The sequence below is a fragment of the Lathamus discolor genome, chromosome 6 (genome assembly GCF_037157495.1).
Source record: "Lathamus discolor isolate bLatDis1 chromosome 6, bLatDis1.hap1, whole genome shotgun sequence".
In the NCBI taxonomy this organism is placed as follows: Eukaryota; Metazoa; Chordata; class Aves; order Psittaciformes; family Psittacidae; genus Lathamus; species Lathamus discolor.
The window spans coordinates 86,343,613-86,363,597 of record NC_088889.1 but is presented as its reverse complement, the minus strand read 5'-3'; the positions used below and the strand labels follow the sequence as shown (position 1 = coordinate 86,363,597).

General features: G+C 40.5%; 2 protein-coding genes across 11 annotated transcripts in view; one reads left to right on the top strand and one right to left on the bottom strand.

The window, feature by feature from the left end:
- The window catches only part of C6H7orf50 (chromosome 6 C7orf50 homolog), a 134,092-nt gene that overhangs the window by 71,844 nt on the left and 42,263 nt on the right, over positions 1–19,985 (top strand). The gene's annotated exons all lie outside the window — the stretch shown is intronic.
- The window catches only part of GPR146 (G protein-coupled receptor 146), a 52,589-nt gene that overhangs the window by 26,650 nt on the left and 5,954 nt on the right, over positions 1–19,985 (bottom strand). The window contains exon 2 of the mRNA XM_065684454.1: positions 3,883–3,924. The gene's annotated coding sequence lies outside the window, so the exon portion shown is untranslated. The remainder of the gene's footprint in view (positions 1–3,882; positions 3,925–19,985) is intronic.

Genomic DNA, 19,985 nt, shown 5'->3' with positions numbered 1-19,985 from the left:
TGTATGTGTTGAGTTAAATTACTAGCAAAGATGTGTGGAAATGCATCTGGAAAGTCAAACATTCCTGAAAAACATTTCAGAGCTGATGTTTGAGAGTGCAGCATTAAAGGCATTTATTTTTGACCTCCTGCAGAGCTCAACAGAAGTAGGTCTGGGTAAGACAAGACTTCACAAAGAACTTTGGCTTGATTTAAATGTGGGTAGTTGTGCTTTTAGGATGGAGACCTGAGTTCTGAAAAGTCAGGTGTTTGGGTTTTGGGGTTTTTTTGGGTTCTTTTAAGAAACTTTATTTCCCCTTATACTATAGTTTGTTTATAATGCTGGATTTAACGTATTTTGGGGTATTGTTTGGGTCACTGTTACCTACTGTTCATAAGTGCATTCATATTTGTACACCATGATACGAAGAATCCAGTGTGACAACTGATGGATCATGGCACTTCACCCTTAGACTGAGTGTCTCTACAAGCTGCATTCAGGGAGAGACAGAGGAGGCAATTAAAGAAGTCTTCTAATTGTGGCACAGTTATTTGACTGTGAGGTTTACTGATGGCTGTTGTCATTGCATGTCCAAACCCCAGTAAGGTAAATCTTTATTTCCCTCTTTTCTCCTATCTAAACTTTGCTTCAAAAAGCTTTGGAAGATTTCTATGATTTCAATTAAGAAATTGGGAGTCTGAGGTTAAACAATATCCACTGCTGGGTTTCTAGGATTATTTAAAAAAATTACTGGACCACAGCGTTAGCAAACCAATATGCCTGGAATTATAACAAGGAGCAAGAAAAGCCGTCAGTCTAAATTCCAGATACATTCTGGTATTTAAAATCTCAACTATTTTTTGCTGGACTGAATCAATCATGGAATAGTTCCGGTTGGAAGGGACCTTAGGAGGTCTTCTCTACAAATTCCTGCCCAAAGCAGGTCAGCTATGAGATCAGACCAGCCCCCAAAAATCTCTGAGAATGGAGACTGTGCAGCCTCTGGACAACCTGTGTCAAAGCTTGGTTGTCAGAATGGTAAAAAAAAGGATATTTCTTTATATATTGGAATCCATCTGTTTTTCAACTTAAGCCATTGTCTTTTTTCATCCCACCATACATTGTTGTAAAGAGCCTGTTAACTAAGCCTCTTTTAGGTGCAACGTGGTGTTTGTTAGGTCCACCCAAAACCTTCTCTTCTCCAGCTTGAACAACCCCAGTTTCCTCAGCTTCTCATCACAGGGCAACCATTCCTGTCCCCAGTTATCTTGGTGGCCTTCCATTCAACTTGCTCTAATTTCCTGGGAGCTTTCTTGAATCGAAGGGCCCAGAACTATTATCAGATTGGTCTTTATGCAATAAAAGGACCTTTTTGTAATTGCTATGTGGAGGCTTACTGAGGTTGTTGTACATTTTGTATCTGGCCAATGGGATCAAAGTTTTTTAGTTGAGTGTGTACCTTAGGGGAGCCTTTTCTAGGCCAACTCTAGGGTTTGGGATAATGGAATAGCCCCTAAAGGGATGGCTGCCCATGGAGCTTCATACATGTAATGGGTTTATGATTGGTCTTCAGTGAAGGATTTAAACAAGAACCTTATAGCTGATATCTTACTCCTTTCTGGTTTTATACATAGATTTTAAGATTAGTGTGGTGGAGTATACTGAAAGTAATAAAAAACAGACCCAGAAAAACTGTTGCATGTTTAAAAAAAAAAAAATCATAAAATGAAAGAGGAAGTGCATCATTTATTATAACACCATGTAGACTAATGAAAAACATACTGCAGGCTGGAAATTTGTTAAGAGCTGAACTCAGAAAGTTTCCGTTCCCAAAAATGCCTTGGGGCCTCTGGCTGTAAGCCTGGGGCTGAAGAGGCCCTATGGTAAATTGACATAAAAAATAACTACTTCATAAACATCCAGCTCCTGTTTCATAATAGTTGGAAATGAGTTTTTAAAAAGTGTTACCTATTGATATTGACTGCACTTTATCAAAGTAAAAGGGAGGCAGTGCATTTATGACTAGAATGTTAAATTGGGAATTAAACACTGGGGAGATGAGCACTGGGCACACAAACGTTATGTTTGTTGTACATAGGAGAGCACGAAAAAGATGAAGTGACTTGCTGAGAGGAACAGAACAGCGCTTGGTTTTCCAGAGGGACCTTGACACGCTTGTGAGGTGGGCTGATGCCAACCTGATGAAGTTCAACCATGACAAGTGCAAGGTCCTACACCTGGGTCGGAGCAATCCCAGGCACAGCTACAGACTGGGCAGAGAAGAGATTCAGAGCAGCCCTGTGGAGAAGTACTTGGGGGTGTTGGTCGATGAGAAAATGAACATGAGCCGGCTTCAGTGTGCGCTCGCAGCCCAGAAAGCCAACCGTATCCTGAGCTGCATCAAAAGGAGCGTGACCAGCAGGGCGAAGGAGGTGATCCTGCCCCTCTACTCTGCTCTTGTGAGACCTCACCTGGAGCATTGTGTGCAGTTCTGGTGTCCTCAACATAAAAAGGACATGGAACTGCTGGAACAAGTCCAGAGGAGGCCACGAGGATGATCAGGAGCTGGAGCACCTCCCGTATGAAGACAGGATGAGAAAGTTGGGGCTGTTCAGCCTGGAGAAGAGAAGGCTGCGTGGGGACCTCAGAGCAGCCTTCCAGTACCTGAAGGGGGCCTATAGGGATGCTGGGGAGGGGACTCTTTGTCAGGGAGTGTAGTGACAGGACAAGGGGTAACGGGTTAAAACTTAAACAGGGGAAGTTTAAATTGGATATAAGGAGGAAATTCTTTCCTGTTAGGGTGGTGAGACACTGGAATGGGTTGCCCAGGGAGGTTGTGAGTGCTCCATCCCTGGCGGTGTTCAAGGCCAGGTTGGACAAAGCCTTGTGTGGGATGGTTTAGTGTGAGGTGTCCCTGCCCATGGCAGGGGGGTTGGAACTAGATGATCTTGAGGTCCTTTCCAACCCTAACTATTCTATGATTCTATGGTCTGGCAAAGCTGATACTAACATGAAGTTATTCCTGGCTTCTACGCCTTTGCTCAGTAACTAGACTGGGGTGAGCAAGTCACCTCCTCCCCACCACTGCGAGACTGTGAGCAGGTGCCAGCCTTTGCCCTGGAGCACATTCTTCAGGCTGCATTCGAATACACCCTCAGAGTTTGAGTATTGATGGTGTTTGCACCGTCAGTACTCACATGGGTGCTATCGGCTGTTTGCAGAAGACCAAGTTTTGTGTGTCTTTCCCTTTAATCTATTTGGCTTTCTTAAAGGTGTGTCTTCCCTGTGGAGTTACCACAAGGTGGTTGACTGCGTGTTGGCTTTGTGTTTCTCCTTCTCCCTGATGGGCTCTTGTCAGTGTATAAAAATCATTAATGTGGGCTGTGGGCTTTCAGGCAGCTTTAGCTGTCACGATGGCCCAGCGATAGAGGACGTGGGGAGAGCATTACAGCCTCGACTCCTTCACATGGACTGACAAGCAGTTTGGAGAAATAATGCCAGTTAGAACCTTCTGAGGGCTGATGTTCCTCCAGTCTGTTTCTGCAGTTCTCGGTGGCGGAGGTTCTCCTGCCTGGCAAGAAGCCCTGGAGTGCCTCAAAATCATGGATCATGGACTTCGATGAAGTCCAGATTTCACAAACGTATAAAGATGTAGTAAATTGGATGTATCTTTGTATGAGGCTACTTAGGTCACTGGTTTGTGATCTCTGAGAAGGACAATCTGGAAGTACATAATGCTTGTCTTGGCCAGCTCTTCAGTGAGGACTTCGTAATCCAGTACATTTTCACAGAAGTAAATAGCATGTCCAGAAGTCCCAATGTGGGTAAATATTTTCACTGTTTAAATTGGTTAAATCAACATATACATTGATGGTCACAGTGTATGTCTATAGCTGTACTTACATGAGGTGCAGCCCAGGAGAGTGTCAGCCTGAGATTCAGCCACTGGGAGGAAAAAAACAAAGAAAAAGGAAGGGTGAAACAGTTGTTGGTAAGGGGTTGAAAGAAATTAAAATGTCATCAATTCTGATAAATGCAGATCACTTTCATTTTTTCTTATGTCTCACTATACCATGTTCTCCGTAGCATTTACAATACACAGTGTTTTCATCCAGCGATTAGAAAATCTACAGCATGATTGTTCATGTTTGGTGTTGAATTGCTGCTTGTTCTGACTTGACTGCAGCTGAGAAGTTGATAGAATTAATGTAGCCCAGTGGTGATGTTTTTATTGACATTTGTGAGGTGAGTCGAGGATCTTGAATAAAGCTGTAGATTAGTCTAAAAATAGAACTGTAACTTCCTCCTCCTCATTGAAAATGTCAGTCTTGGTGGGTTAAAACTGACACCTAACAGTCCTGTTACGGAATACTTGTCATGTAGTATGATACTATGATAAATGTCAGCTTGGTTTGTTGTGGTAGAAAGCTGTGGGTTTGGCATACTGTGTTACACTTATTCACTTGGGTTGCTGAGTATAGCTTTGCTCCTTTGCATGCTCTGGGGGAAAAAATGTTGGAGAACAAGCAAATTTTATTAAATTATAAAAAGTGTAATATATCTGACCACTCAGAATTTCTAACGAGTATTTCAATATGCAGATGTAGCTTATCAAAAAGAGAAGAAAAAGTCAGTAAAGCACTAATTTCCCTACTTACAATAAATATATATATATGCACAGGTATATAGGCATTATAGAGGTTTAAGGGTTTTAGCTGAGATAAATAATTGAACAGTAATACTTGGACAGCAAGAGAACTTTTAAGAATAGACGAGTTTTCCCCTAAAAAGAGAGATTAGCTAGTTCAAGGGTGCTGACTTACGACTGAATTTTGAGGTAAGCAGAATACTTTATTTGGGGAAAAAATTCTTCTTGTAGTTAAGTTTTACTGAGAGGTACAGTAATGGTCTGTAAAGATCTGATCTCTTTTTGATGCACATTTTCCCCTCTCCTTTTCTCTACTCCTAGCAGTGGTTCTGGTTTTTACTGCCTCGTGTAACAGTTGGAGCTCCCCTGCTCTGCCTGGCCTCTCTTTGCCCTCGGTTTCACATATTGCGGCTGGCATGTAAGGACCCAAGAAAAATAAACAGTGCAGCCAGTATTTTGCTTGCAATTTTAGTTTCATAATTTGATGAAGAATAGTAAATAGAAGCACAAACTATTGTTATTATGTGGTCATGATCTTAAGAGAAAGGGGTTTTCATGGCTAACATGTATTTGTGATGTGCCACACAGGTGGAAATTGCCTAACACCAACTGTAGCAGTCTTAAAACCATGCTGCAGTGGCTGGCTGTTTGATCGTGGTCTTGGGCTGGCCTCCCTTCTCAAGATCAAAGATGAATGTGCCACAAATTCATGCAAAGAAACAGCAGATCTGTTTGTATTTTCATGCAGATTTAAGTTGTGTTCAAGGACCCGGTAAGGCAGCTACTGCATGCGTTAGAGCAGAGAAATGGATGTAGAGAGCTCCTTTCCTCTATGTTTATTAGATGGAAAGGAGAATGTAAGTAGTTAAACTGGTGGGTGTGAAGAGCCCTGACTGATACCTCTTGCTGCCCCAAGTCCCACGTGTGGAACAGCTGTAATGGGTTCTGGAGCTCTCGGAGCTCCAGCCATGTAGGAACGAGGCATAGGGGATGGCCTTTCCTGACTAATCCAGTCCTTCACCGCCATAGTTGTGGCTCACATACATATATGTATTGATAAGACTAGAATTAGAGATGCGGGTTGTCACTGAATTCAGCTGGCTAAGTTGCACAAGTTGTTAATGTGCATGGAAAGATGCAGTACTGAGAAGGGTTCTGTCTGCAGTGGTCACCCAGCAGTCAGCAAAGAGAAGCTCTGCTACTGTTGACCTCCAGATACACAGGAATAGCGTGGATCTGGCTGCCTTGCTCCTTAGCGACTCAGTAGCTCTTCTGGATTGATTTGATTTTCTTGCTTTTTGATACTCATTGTTGAAGTACAATTTCTTTTATGTAGTAAACAATGTTTCAGGAATGATTAAATCACAATGTGAATCATATCTGAAATGCTGAGTTGTACATGCTCTTCACATCTCTAAGCCTGTGGACATGAATAACAAGTTCTGTAGTGACAGCTTTAAAGTGCGTTTGCAGTTTTGCTGGGAGCTGAACCCAGTGTTTTTAGTCTCCTAATGTAAGCAACTTGAGTGGAATAAAAAGCCAGTTAATCAGTTAGCAATGAACTTTTAACATGGACAGAATGAGCATAGTATTTCTAGATAGCTTAAAGAATGGACTATGTTTTCAAATGTCAGATGTAATGTAGAATTTTATTTATAAGGTCTGTGTTCTATATTCCAACAAATAGAAGTAACATATCATATTAATCATACATAATTCTGAATCACAACATAAAATTTTGCAGTGCTGTAATTAAAAAAAATGAAAGCGATAAGGAGTAGCAGCTGTATGGCTAATGAAGGTATTAATTTCAACATGTGTTTTAGACCATTAAGTACTGTAAAGCAAAAAGCATTGCGTTGCCAGCACAAACCAAAGGAAGGCAGTGACTACCCCTCCCTTCCTTGGAGCAGCATCGCGGGGGGTGCGCTACAGCTCAGGCTTCACTAAAACTGATTCATTGGCTCAAGCAGTAGAAATATGGAAGAAGATATAAATCACTGCTGCAGATTGTCTTTCCAATGAAAGTCTTTTGTATTCTGCATGTGAATATGATCTTTATGAGACTGGTTTTATACTTTCAGGTTGGAATACCTTTTATGCATTTATTTAATAGTTTGAGAACTAAGAATTCAGGCCAATTTTCTGGCTGTCAGGACTCTTAAGAGGCTGCAGGCCATCCAATGCATCATTGTTCACATTGCACTTTTTTTTTAACAAGTCTGAAGCATTTTCCTTCTGTGGTTTTGCAACCCCTTCTCCCCCCCCCCCCCCCCCAAACAGCATGAGTCCCATCACTAGATCAAATTTAGAAGTCACAGTTTCCAGCAATCGTCTGATGGATCCACATGTTTACACAGCATGACACTGGCATCTAGATAGTGTCCTGGAAGTCTCCAATCAGTGCTACTGTTTCATGCTTCCTCCTGGCTTTAAAAGAAAAAGCTACAGATGCAGTTGTTCTGGTATTCGGCGAAGCAGTGAATGGCCCCTCTGTTTCAGCCACTGGTATTGTCTCACAAAATTTAGAACACAAACTGTTTTCATTTGCTTAAAATGGAAATGTCAGTTCTTGGGTATTTAATTGAAGCTTATTGTATCAATAAATAGATTTTAAAATGCTACTGAACGGGAGACTAGAAAGTAAATAGACCAAGTCCTTTTTTGTCTCCCGAGAGTCCCAGACTGAATGAAAACCTTCAGCTGTGTGTGTGCCCCTACTGTCAGCCTGCAGACCGCTGCCTTGCTGAAGTCCATCTAGTCCAACCCCCCTTGGCAGGGACTCTAGTTGATCTCCAGAGATCCTTTCCAACCCTAATGATTCTGTGATTCGGTAAAGCTCACAGCTACTTCTTCCTGCCACTGTTCTGCGTTATTAGCATTTGTGTAGCCTTATCACAGAATCAGATCACCAAATTGTTCTTTCTGAAAACTAACCCTCCAAATGGCAAGCACAGTCACTTGGCTTTTGCAGCATGGGAAGACCTTTTGAAATTAACTTGCCCAAGTATTTTACAAAGTGTTTAATTCCTGTTCTCTGTGATTGGGTGTAAACAGATCAGTAGCAATTCCTTGGCAGCAAACTTCCCCAGTCCTTTGCTCTGAAGAAACAGTCCCTGGTAGCATTAAGTAAAGGAAGGGGGTTTGGTCAGGACACCAGAACCTTTCTTTTTTTTTAATGCTCTCTTGGGATCTTTCACTTCCACACAAGCAACTGCCTGAACTGGCCAAGTGGTCTTGATTTAATGTTGCTTTATGAACACTACTTGTCCCAGCTGCAGGATGTCATAACCTCTATTTCCTTAGCTTAGATTTGAAATCTGCAGTTGTATGATTCAGATGAACCGCAACTGCCCTCACTTTAACTTGATGTATTTGTTCTGAAAATACTGTTGTTCGCTCCAAGTTTTAGCTGCTGAACAAATTAAGCTGATCTGCACTGATAAATGGGGAATGCTTAGCAGCTTGCTTAAAAAAAAGAACACCCTAAAACCTGCAAAGAAAGCTCAGTAATTTTTAACTCATCAGCGCCAAGGGTAATACTTCGTTAGTGTAAGCTTAACAAATGCAATGCTTTTTAAAATAAAAGCTTGCAGATTGTCCCAAAGATAAGTGTGGCTCTGAAAAAGTGAAAGAAAACATAAATCTTAGAAAAATAATTGCATGTCGTAGTGTCTTTCAGTGAAGGACAGTGAGCACAGAAAAAGCTGTTGCTTCTGACAGGATTCAGAATAGAGGATGATGAGCAGAACTGGGTTGCCTTTGCATTCCAAATTTGATTTTACGTGGGCTCCTGTTCTTGCGCAGCTTAGAAACAAGCTTTTGGATTTGAAGTAAAGCCAAGTGGATTTGTAAAGATGCTTATCTTATCCTCTGGCTCTGTTCAAATCACCAGAAAATATTAAGGCTGACGTGCCTAACTTGATATGCTTTGCAATTAATATTTTTATGCTGGATTAGAGTACACACAGACCTGCACAGATGCTAGGTTTGTAGGCAATCAGCTGGTATTTCTAAGCGGCAGATGCTGCCTTTGCCATTGTGTTGTAGCCCTGTAAGCCTACTCTCCACAAATAAAGTCACTGCACATTTTAGTGTCAGTTTAGTGCCTTTGCACGTAACTTGTTGTGTTACAGAAATCTTTTACCTTCTCTGGTAGGCAACTTTAGTATGGCACTGAACTTTCCTGTTTCTGGGTTCACATGTACAGTGTGCGTCAGCTCTTCTCAGATCCCTGTCCTTTCTGGCATTTGGTCTCTCCTTGAAATATATGGGCTTCTCAGTTGAGCAGGGCATTATTTGTTGGGTTTAATCCTTTTTTTAAGACTGACTTAATCCAGAGTAAGCAGCAGAATGAATGCTGTGCCACATCCTTTCTGAAGGTATTTGATGGCATGCTTTAAAAATGTAAATGTAAAAGAAAGGAAGGAAAACCAGCCCTTGCCATGGCCGTAGCCTGTTAAAAATAAGCAAAAACCAAACCAAAACCAACCAACAAAAAAAACAAACAATCCCCAAAACCCACCAACAACAAAAATGCACCACAAAATTGCAAAAAATGACCTTTTATTAACAAAAAATTGAGACCTAGCAGAAAACATGGAAAATCCCTGAAGCGGGTTTGCATGTGTCCCCAATCACTGAAGGTCAGCCTGAATTGCCAGTATTTCCCCCAAGGCTTTTGTCATCACTCTTTATATAAATGACAATGTATTTACACACTCTGTTTTGTCGAAATCTTTTATAATTGAGCTTATAAACTTAATAATCTGCTTCTATTCTTTTATAGTTGCCAGTTTTTAATGGTATTTTGTGAGTTTTCTTATTATTCATAAGCTCTCAGAGAGGCTGAACAGGAAGCTTGAAAGCTGGAATGCTTACCCAAATAGAGTTTAGAGCTGTTTGTCTATCAGTGAACTGCTTCTGAAATCTAAGTAGCTCCAGCAGCACCTGCCAGGACAACATGTACAGGATGCTAAGTTGGGCACATCAAGATTTTTGTTCCGATAACATGCAGACGCATCAGTCTTAGGGTGTCTGCAGGGTTGCTTTTAATTGTCTATCAGGTGTTTTCTTACAGATTGGCAAAGTATTGAGGAAATTGCATTTGAATACTGAAAATGACCTTACAGTTGAGATGCAGTTTCACTTGATGGATTTAGGCAATTCTACTTTGCTGCCAAACTGTGTGGACTGAGTGGGTTTTTTCTTCCTCATCCTATTTCCTCATTCTCATAGGGTAATGCAATATAGTGGTTCTGAGTTTGGTGTGAGACAAACTCAGAACAGTGTAGGAAGGCTATGAAGCTATTCTGGATTTAAAAGCTGGTTTTGGTGTTTGAAGGCAGTGCTATGGCCAGCTGGAACGGTTTCATAGAATCGTAGGTTGGAAGGGACCTTAAGACTCATCTAGTTCCAACCCCCTGCCATGGGCAGGGACACCTTCCACTAGACCAGGTTGCTCCAAGCCCCTGTGTCCATCCTGGCCTTGAACACTGCCAGGGATGGGGCAGCCACAGCTTCTCTGGGCACCCTGTGCCAGCGCCTCAGCACCCTCACAGGGAAGAACTTCTTCCTTGCATCTAAGCTCAATCTCCCCTCTCTCAGTTAGAAGCCATTTCACCTCATCCTATCCCTACATGGCCTTGTAAACAAGCATAGAAAAAGAGAGCTGGCTTTGTGCCTTATATTAGTAATGAGCAGGGGTAAGGCTTGTAGAAGAGAGGCGGAAGAAAGGGCAGTGAGCACTGTAAGTGCTCCTGGATGGAGAAGCTGGAGGTGGGTTGAATGTGTTGTTGAGACACAGAAGAATGGGATTTTGCAACGAGGAAGGAGTGGTGTGATTGATATTGCTACATCACAGTTCTTGGTGGCCCACCCATTTGTTTTGACACAAATACCTACTAGGAGTTATGTGGAGGCATGAAGACTAGACGCATACCTTCAGACTTGTGGTCTTCAGGGTTTGTTATTACTCTTTGAAGCTTGAGCTTGATGTTTTAATGTTTTGTTTGGAGCCTAAGCATTTAGATTTATAATTCTGCCCTTCTAGCCATTTCCCTGATTTACCTTGCAGAGTAAACATGCTTTTGTTCCGCTTTCCAGACTTCCTTTTCCTTTTCTTTGCTGTTGGCTTAATTCTGAGATATGATATTCAAGTCAGAGGTAAGTGGCTCTTTGGGAGCAAAAGAAAAAACAGCTAAGGATTTGAGTGAGCTAACTATTTTCCCTGTTTAGAAGCAACAGCTTAGTTTTCAGTCTTCTGCAAGTCTTCAAATACAGGTCCTGCCAAAGGCACCGACTTTAACAGCAGCAGTACTTAGGAGAACATGCTCAGGTTTTTTGGCAGCGCTTACAAGGCACTTAGAAAAAACAGGCATATTGCTTGAAGTGAGTTCCCCGCAGCTTGGAAAGCACTGCTTGAGACAAATTTGTGAAGAATTCCTTTTTGTGGTTATAGTTCCCCATCTCCATTTCATCTAGAGTGGGCCCAGTTTCCTCAGTGTTTGATATCTAGGATCTTAACATCAAATCTGTAATTAATACAGCTCCATTTAGAGACCAAGACATTTGCAGTGTTTATAGCAATAGTTCACCCTGTTGCACAGTGTGCGACTCTGCATGTTTTAAGCATTCTGCACTTGTGCATATACAGACTTTTATAGTTGAATTAAGAATTTATAACATGCTGGGTCTCATATTCCAGGTCTGTTTGTTTCTAAAGCTATACACAGAACGTGGTCATAAATTTCTGTAGCTGGAGTGAAGGCTGAATTTTAATATTAAGGAAGGAAATGGCTTTGGGTAGTGCACTACAGAGCAGAACAGTCCTTCTGTTAATACACAAGAGTATTACTGTTTTCTTGAACTTTGCCTTCCAACCCAATTACTGCTTGTGCCTAGAAATCATAACTGATGCCTCCCATTTGATAATGTTGAATGTTATCCTTGTCCAAGTTTATATCATTTCCAGTAGTAAAAATTATCTTGATTATAAAACCACTGGATAATATACTTCTAAACTTGACTTATGGGCAGTAGTACATAGTAATTATTGATAAACAGATCAGAGTCATGATAGTATATCAAATTGACCCAGTTCTGTCTCTTTTAAAATTAAATGAAATCAAGGGTTTTTTTCTTGTGACATGCTTTTCCTGTGATAACATATTACGTATTGTACTCTTTGTGATATGAAGACAAAGCTTTCAGAGTAAATGATTTTTTTCAAGCAAAATAACAGGAATCTGTTTGTCGGCTTTCATATTAAGCACTTCTGTGATAGCGTCATGCTCACAGTATGCAGTGAGCTCATACGAGGAGTAGTTCCAGCCACCTCCTTTATCAGCGTCAGCTATCGTAACTCAGTACGTGTCCTCCTGTGTCCTCCTTCCCTGCCTTCACTGGTAACTGGATTGGACTAGATGCTGCATAATTCTCTGGATCTGTATTGCCAGTCCTTCACTGCACACATCGTTGCTGCAAATTTACAGCAGAATGTTATTACTGAAGTGTGGAAACACATTCTGGTTTTATAATAATTCTGGTATTATTACATGAGAACTGATACTGATTCCTGGGTATTTCAGAGTATATTATCAGCATAGTACAACTAATCATTTTCTTAGAAGGAGAATGATGGTTGTAGCCTTGTTGAGGTGCTGCATGTGTATTTATAGGATCGTGGCTAAGCTTGGCTGCTTCTCCTGCTGGTTTCTGTGGTTTCATTTTGTTGTCCAGAAAAAGTGGCATTCTCAACTCTGTAGCATCCATTGCCAGGGTTCGTGTGACATCCGCTTTTGGCAGGAAAAGAAAGATGTATACTTGTTTATTTGGTCCTTTAAATGGCGTAGCAGACTTCATAGGTTATTATCTATCTTTAAGAAGTTTGTTTATAGTTCTCACACCATTAAAACATCACATTAGTGGCAGTCTGAAACATATTTATGCCACTCAAAAGACTCAATGGTTTATGCAGAGCCTGATATGCAAGTAGCTTTAATTTAGGTTTCGTCCCTTTTTTCTTTGATCACTTGTGTAACATGTTTGAAATGTATGTCTGATGTTGATTCTTTGTTGTGTTCCATTGGGTGCATTTGATTTTGCAGCTAAAAGGGTTGAATACTAAGTGTTCTTTTTGCATGTGTACATAAGAGCCTTTTAGTTTTCTTCTTTCAGGCAGAGCAAGGGCATTCCTAGGATTTAAGGCCTGATAAGGTAATAAAAATATGTAGTGAAGCCAAAACCACTAAAATAGGGGAGTGTATTTTTATAATCTGGGGGATTTTATATGGTAAATCAGAGCAAAAGGAAACAACTATCAGAGATAATATTGAAAATTTAAAGATTCAAATTATTACATTGTCATCCCCACTGTAAGAACAATGTGGGTAAACTCTGACTTCCTTGGTGCATTTTTTCCCCCTATATTAACCCACCAGTGTTTCAGTAAGCAGGAATATATGGGTTTATCATGACTTGGTATAATGAATCTGGTGCTGAGAGAGTTGTAGTCAAAGATTTTTGTTTTCCTCTTTTGTTCTTAAAGTAGAAAAATGCTAATGTTTCCTTTCTAAACTACCACAGTGGATATTTGATAAGCTGGCTCCCAGGGTAAAAGCGCTCTTCACAGATCCTCTTTGTAGAGCAGATGAATCCTTTTTCATTCGTTGCAGTTTTTAGGCACAGCACAGCACGTTTAGTTTAGGTTTGGTATCTGCATTAGACATGGCATTTCAATAACATTCCTGTTAAAGGGTTCTGTAGTGATTCAGTGCTGAACGTGCAGTGATTCTACAGCTCTGGGGAGACTCATTTCTTTCTGGTCCCATATGTTATCTTTAAGCAGGAAACCATTTGAGCTGAGATGCCTTCAGATACGATGAGAGCCAAATACACAAGTTCAGACCTTACTAGGCAGTTCTACAAACTGCAAGGGAGGATCCAGCCGTGGTTTTGCCACAAACAGTTTTCATCTGTTGAGTTACAGTTTTTAATTACTCACAACTGTGAGTGATTTTATGTCAGCCGTGTGAGCTGTATAGAAGCGTTCAAGACTGAATTATCATTACAGGTTTTCCAGGCATTTTTACTTCCCCCTCATCAATGTACTCAAAAGGTGAAAAGAAGGGAGCACTGGTCTTGAGCAGCTGGAGACAGATCTCTTCCTTCAGTAGGCAAGAACGGAAAGCCTAAGCCAGTGATCCTGCTGACATCTCATACCAAACGCTTCTCAAGTGATCCAGGCATCATACAAAACACTAGCATCAAACCAGTAGTACTGCTCTTAGTAAAAGACACCAAGAAGCCCTGTGCTACATCACGTACCAGAAGCAGTGTTCCTAGCACTAACCCAGGAGATCTTTCCCACCCTTGGTGGTACCTACCCTGCTGAACATGGACATGAAACAAACAACCGGGCTTGTCTGTGTAGACCAGAGTCCCCACACGAGTACTGAAAGAGTATTTTCAGCTTTGTCAGAGGTGTCTCCACCTAAGCATTTACAGAGGAATGCGTGGGAGTGCAGCTTACACCTTCACCCATCATAGAATCACAGAATGGTTAGGGTTGGAAAGGACCTTAAGATCATCTAGTTCCAACCCCCTGCCATAGGCAGGCACCCTAGTCCTTGTCACTCAAGGCTCTGTCCATTTCTTCCTGAGGGATGATGCTCTGTCCAGTGTTTGTTCTGGCAAAGCCTTTGTAATCTTACTGTAATAGTTTCTAATTACTGATTTCTGCAAGATCACCGCCTGAGAGTCACCACAAGCCAAATACTCTGTGAGCAATTATCCCAAGATGTTGTTAATTACTGTGGAGCCACTGCAGGTCTTTAAAATGCATTGCTTGTACTGATACCATAAATCCACTCTCTGCTTATTCTGGAGCCCTGTGTAGTCTGGATTCTGTGTTAATGCATGTACTGAAGTGCTCATGTGGCTTATTCCTCATGTACAGATGAGCATGTGAGATGGAGGCACAGCTACAAAAGGCCCTGTTAACCAAGCAAATTAGGTATTTTCTGGTCTAGGGTTTCTTTTATTGTGAGTGTAAGTCTAGAGAAAGAGCCACAGAAATGCTACAAACTTTTCCATCTTTGTAGTGGATTTTGTGGCTTCCTATTTGCAGCATTTGTTGCCTGTACATTATTGCACTTTGGCCAAAACAAGACTTTTTATGACTTTACTTCCAAATGTGTTGAAAGCGTATGTTCCTGCCTTATTTACTGTACAGCACTTAAATAACTTTATATGCTGAGCATATGCTGAAGTTGAATTCACAAATCTCATCTCCCTTAGTGGAACTTTTGGAGGATTTTGGAGACCCTATAGTTGGTGTCCTGCTGTAACCATGTAACTCTGTAAAGAAGACATGATTTAGACCTTTACAGACAGAATAATGAGGCTTAATAATATTTGAAATAGTTACAGTAGCAGGACCAATAACCCTGATTTGATTGATATCCAAGTACAAACCTTGTTCTAAAAAGCTAAAAAGTAAGTCATGAAACTTTTAAGGCTTTTATTATGGGTAGGATTTCAGAAGCCTTATGAGGTCTGTGTGCTCTTTTTATATGGGTTATGTTTCTGACACCCCTCAATGTAGGATTTAAAGCAGTTTTTCTGCTCAAAAGGAAAGATACACAAACAGTTTGGCAGTACATCTACTCTTTGAATAAATAAAAATGCTTAAAACCCCTTGCCAATTGCTTGCAAGAGGAACTGTATCAGAAAGTTATTTTTCTGCTTTTGCTTCCAGTAAATTTATATGCTGAACAGTTTAGGAGGCATTCTGGGTTAATTATTCATTTCCAAGTAACAACCCTTTTCCAAGTCTTTTGATCATACTTCCAGTTTTAAACTGAAGACAAACCTTGAGATGATTATGCTTTTCGCTTCTTTAGATTCTGTCTTTTGCAGCCTGTCAGAAATTCTGCATTGATTTTAAGAGGAATGTTTCTACTGTCAAATGTTGATTCCTTTCACCTAAGTGAAACAGTGATGTATTCCACTGCAGTGAGGATAGGTGCTCTATGGTTCAAGCTTTAGCAAGCAGTAGCATGCACCTGCACTTGAACAAAGCTTCAGGAGTACCTGAGCTGCATGTTATTAATGGCATCTTTTTTGTGTGTGTGAAAACGTTATAGATTTGTGCTTAAAATATTTACTTGTTGAGTACTGTGTTGTTCAAAAGGATGTTTATTTAAATATTATGGAAAAATAATAGTATATTAATCACTGATGTATATTTTCCTTCCCTACTTGCACCAAATTCTCTCCTGATGGGGAGGTTACTGAGAAGCTCCTTGCTGAGGTATAAGTGGGAGAATGTGAGACAGGACAAAGTGGAATGGCTATAAGCTGACAGTGGACATTTAGATTAGATATAAGGAAGAATTTCTGTACTGTGAGGGTGCTGAGGCGCTGGCACAGGGTGCCCGGAGAAGCTGTGGCTGCCCCATGCCTGGCAGTGTTCAAGGCCAGGTTGGACACAGGGGCTTGGAGCAACCTGGTCTAGTGGAAGGTGTCCCTGCCTGTGACAGGGGATTAGAACTGGAGGAGCTTTAAGGTCCCTTCCAACCCAAACCATTCTGTGATTCTGTGATCTGTTCTTTCCTGTTAAAGCACTCCTATTCCTAAATAATTTCCCATTTACCACTAGTGTTCTTACAGCAATAATCTGTTCAGAGGGTCTAATCTGAGACAGTTAAAAAAATCTTAAAATCTTGTGAGCTCAACCTAACTTTCATTCTGTAGTCACTGAGGGGGGAAAAGTCCTTTTATATAAATTTGCCCTTTTTCTAACTAGATCACTAGCTAAATGCATATCAAATATTTGCTCAACTGATCAAATATTGGTTTAAGTTTAGAAAACAAATTAGCAGTGTTTGAAGAATTAGACATTTTTTACCTGAACACTTCCATGTGTCATTACTTCTGTACCAGTGACCCAAGTACTTTGGTCAAAATAAAAGACCTTTCTGATGAAGATTAGTCAAACAAAGGTTTTTGCAACTTACATAATTCGTACTGTTGTGTGTATTCATGTTAAAATAACACTGTTGTGTGTTTAAATTCTAGTAATTTAACTAGGGAAAGAACAGTCTAATTGTAGTGCTATCTAATACCTCATAGCAGCCTCCCAGTATTTGAAGGGGGCCTGTAAGGATGCTGGGGAGGGACTCTTCATTAGAGACTGTAGTGACAGGAAAGGGTTAAAACTGAAACAGGGGAAGTTTAGATTGGATATAAGGAGGAAATTCTTTCCTGTTAGGGTGGTGAGGCACTGGAATCGGTTGCCCAGGGAGGTTGTGAGTGCTCCATCCCTGGCAGTGTTCAAGGCCAGGTTGGACAGAGCCTTGGGTGGGATGGTTTATTGTGAGGTGTCCCTGCCCATGGCAGGGGGGTTGGAACTGGATGATCTTGAGGTCCTTTTCAATCCTAACTATTGTATGATTCTATGATTCTAATACTAGAAATGTGACATTTTCTTTTACCTTTTTGCTTATGGGAAAGGCACACCGGTGTGTCAGATTTATTTCTGTTGATCTGTTGAGTTACTTTTGTATTAGTTATGTATTTTTTGGTGAAAACGTAACTTGGTAATTGAACATCAATTTGATTTTGAGTTAAACACATTTCTAAATGAGTGAGTTTGGAAGGCAGAGAGCTGTCTTCTGTCCTGACACTAAAACACAGTTCCCAAGTGGAAATTCTCCATTATTTTTTGAGCATGGTGTTTGATTTAGATATCTGATTGCCTTCTGTCTCAATGGCTGTGCCTTAAGATCCTAGTAATAATTTAAATCATTAGTATCAAGGAGTAAATATAAGGAAGAAGTTCTTTACTGTGTGGGTAGTGAGACACTGGAGCAAGTTGCCCAAAGAAGTGGTAAATGCTCCATCCCTGGCAGTGTTCAAGACCAGGCTGGACAGAGCCTTGGGCAACAGGGTCTAGTGTGAGGCATCCCTGTTCATGGCAGGATGATCTTAAGGTCCTTTCCAACCCCAACTATTATATGATTCTATTAGATATCATGCTTCCCATCACTTAAGAGCTTTAATAGGCCATATTAAAGTTTTTGCAATCAGATTTCAGATTCTCAATTGATTCTTATGATTGCTCTGCTCTGTGAGGTTACAGCCTCCAGTGATTATTGTGTGTTGTGTTTAAATAATTATGGGGCTTTTTAAACAATTGCTAGGGTTTAATTTTTAACAGAGTACTGCTGCTTGCCTAGAGTAATTGCTGAACTGAATGATGCCTTCAGACATGATGCAACTCCAAGAGGAAATACAAAGGGAAGGACAAGAGGATGGCAACACGTATTGTTCTTCCCTGTCTTTAACTGCCTTGACCACACCTTGTCATCTATTTGTATTTGTATAGTCTCTGAAGAGAATTCATTTTCTTTATTAGATTAGATCTTAATAAAGTTACAGGTATGGGTTATTGTTAGATGGTAGCATTTGTTTATTTAATTAGCTAGGTGATTAAATTTCATTTTGCACTCAGTCATCCGTTAAACAACTAGAGCAGTTTAATAATTGACTTATTCCATTATCCATCCCAGAATAAGCAAGCAAAGCCGCACATTTTTGCAACAAAAACCAAAAATTGCTTCTGATGTGTTTGTTGAACACTGGTGGGTAGGTAGTGAGTGAAGGGGATTTTCTTGCTCATTATAAAACACAGCTTCTCCCTTCAGTTATAACTTGAAGAGGCTTGAAAACCTGACAGCTCCAGTTGGAGTCTGTTTCCCTGGCTGTTTCCAAGCTATGCTTCAGAGTTTTTGATGGGCAGGAAGTCAGTGTATATGCTGAGCAGTTAAACACTGTGACTCAACAAATAACAGCTCCAGCAGCCAGAGAGTATCATCTAAAGGGAGAAAATAATTGAACAAGTAGCTCATTGAAGGACAGAGAGGGACTTCTCTTTTATGTTAATACTTTCAGTATTGTGAAAATGTGAGTTCAGTACACTATAAGCATTTATAAATTACTATACTAGTTTATTATTGATGTTTTTGAATTTACTTGCTTGGGTCTGCAAGAAAAATATCTTCATCAGAATTATCAAATACCTAGTGAAGTATTTGGTCCATGTTGTCATGGTCCTACAATTGCTTACCCTCTGTGTAGAAGGAAAATGGTTCTCTTGCGTTCCCAATAGACTGATTGCTGCCTGACACATTTTGAATCATAAAAATGTGAGGCATACATTCTGGTAGTTTTGGGTTACATAAGAAAACAGGAACCATATATTTAAAAATGCCACCTCATTGTTTGCTTTCCGGTTTGCTTAACTTGGAGAAACAGTAGCTGCCTTTGGGGTGATGTTCTTGGATTCTCTAGTCAGTATTAAGCATCCTTATCTGAGCAACGAGCAGAGAGAGCTACATGTTCTCCATTTGGAGGTGTTTCTGTTTACCTGCTGTGTCCTGTGCTTTGTCTGGGGAGATGCGATCTCTCTCAATGTAGAAGAACAGCTATTCCAGTCATACTACTCAAGCGTTTTGTGTTCTGCTTTTCTCATGTGTTTACTTTTGCCTTTGTTTCCCTTTCTTCCATTGCATTTTCCCTTTGTGGTATTCCATGTAGTTTAGCGCATCCATCAGCCTTTTTTTTTTTACCTCTCCTTGTATTACCCCACCTGTTCCAGAGAGGGAAATAACTGAAAGTCCAAAGCTGTACAGTGCATGGCACTCCTAAAAAGCACCAAATACCAAAAGTTCTATGATAATTTGAGGGTTGTCAAGCTGAGAGCATCATCCCTATATGCGAAAGGTAGACAGACATGACAACATTATGCGTTTCACACTTATTTTTATTACATTACGTATTTTACACATATTTATTTTAAGGAATGCTGTTTGAGCCAGAGGCTGCAAAGAAATGTGATCCTGCAGGCTGCACAGCCACTTGGTTCTACCTTTCTATCGCCTCCTCCTTTGCTGGCAGAAATATTCACAGTGAATCGATTAGGAACTGATTTGGTTTTCAAGTAACCTTTTGCAGGGGATAGAGAGGTGATTTTAACCCAGGTGACTTTACAAGACTTCAAATGCTTGTGCCAACCCAAGGAAGAGGTGGGAGAAGATGGAGAGTGTGTCTTTTGGCAGCAGTACTGACTTATGTGGGTTTAAAATTGTTCCTGAAACTATTACCTGAGATTCTTCTATTCATAAGCAAAGCTTTCTTTAGAGCCTAAACAGAAGTATTTGGATGTGTAATCTTGAACTGTAAGCAAAATATACTACATCTAATTTATAAGCATATTGTTTGTACTGCTGCAGTCACTGTGTGACAATATTTCTTCCTGTAAGATAATAATTTCTATTATATATAATGTGGATAT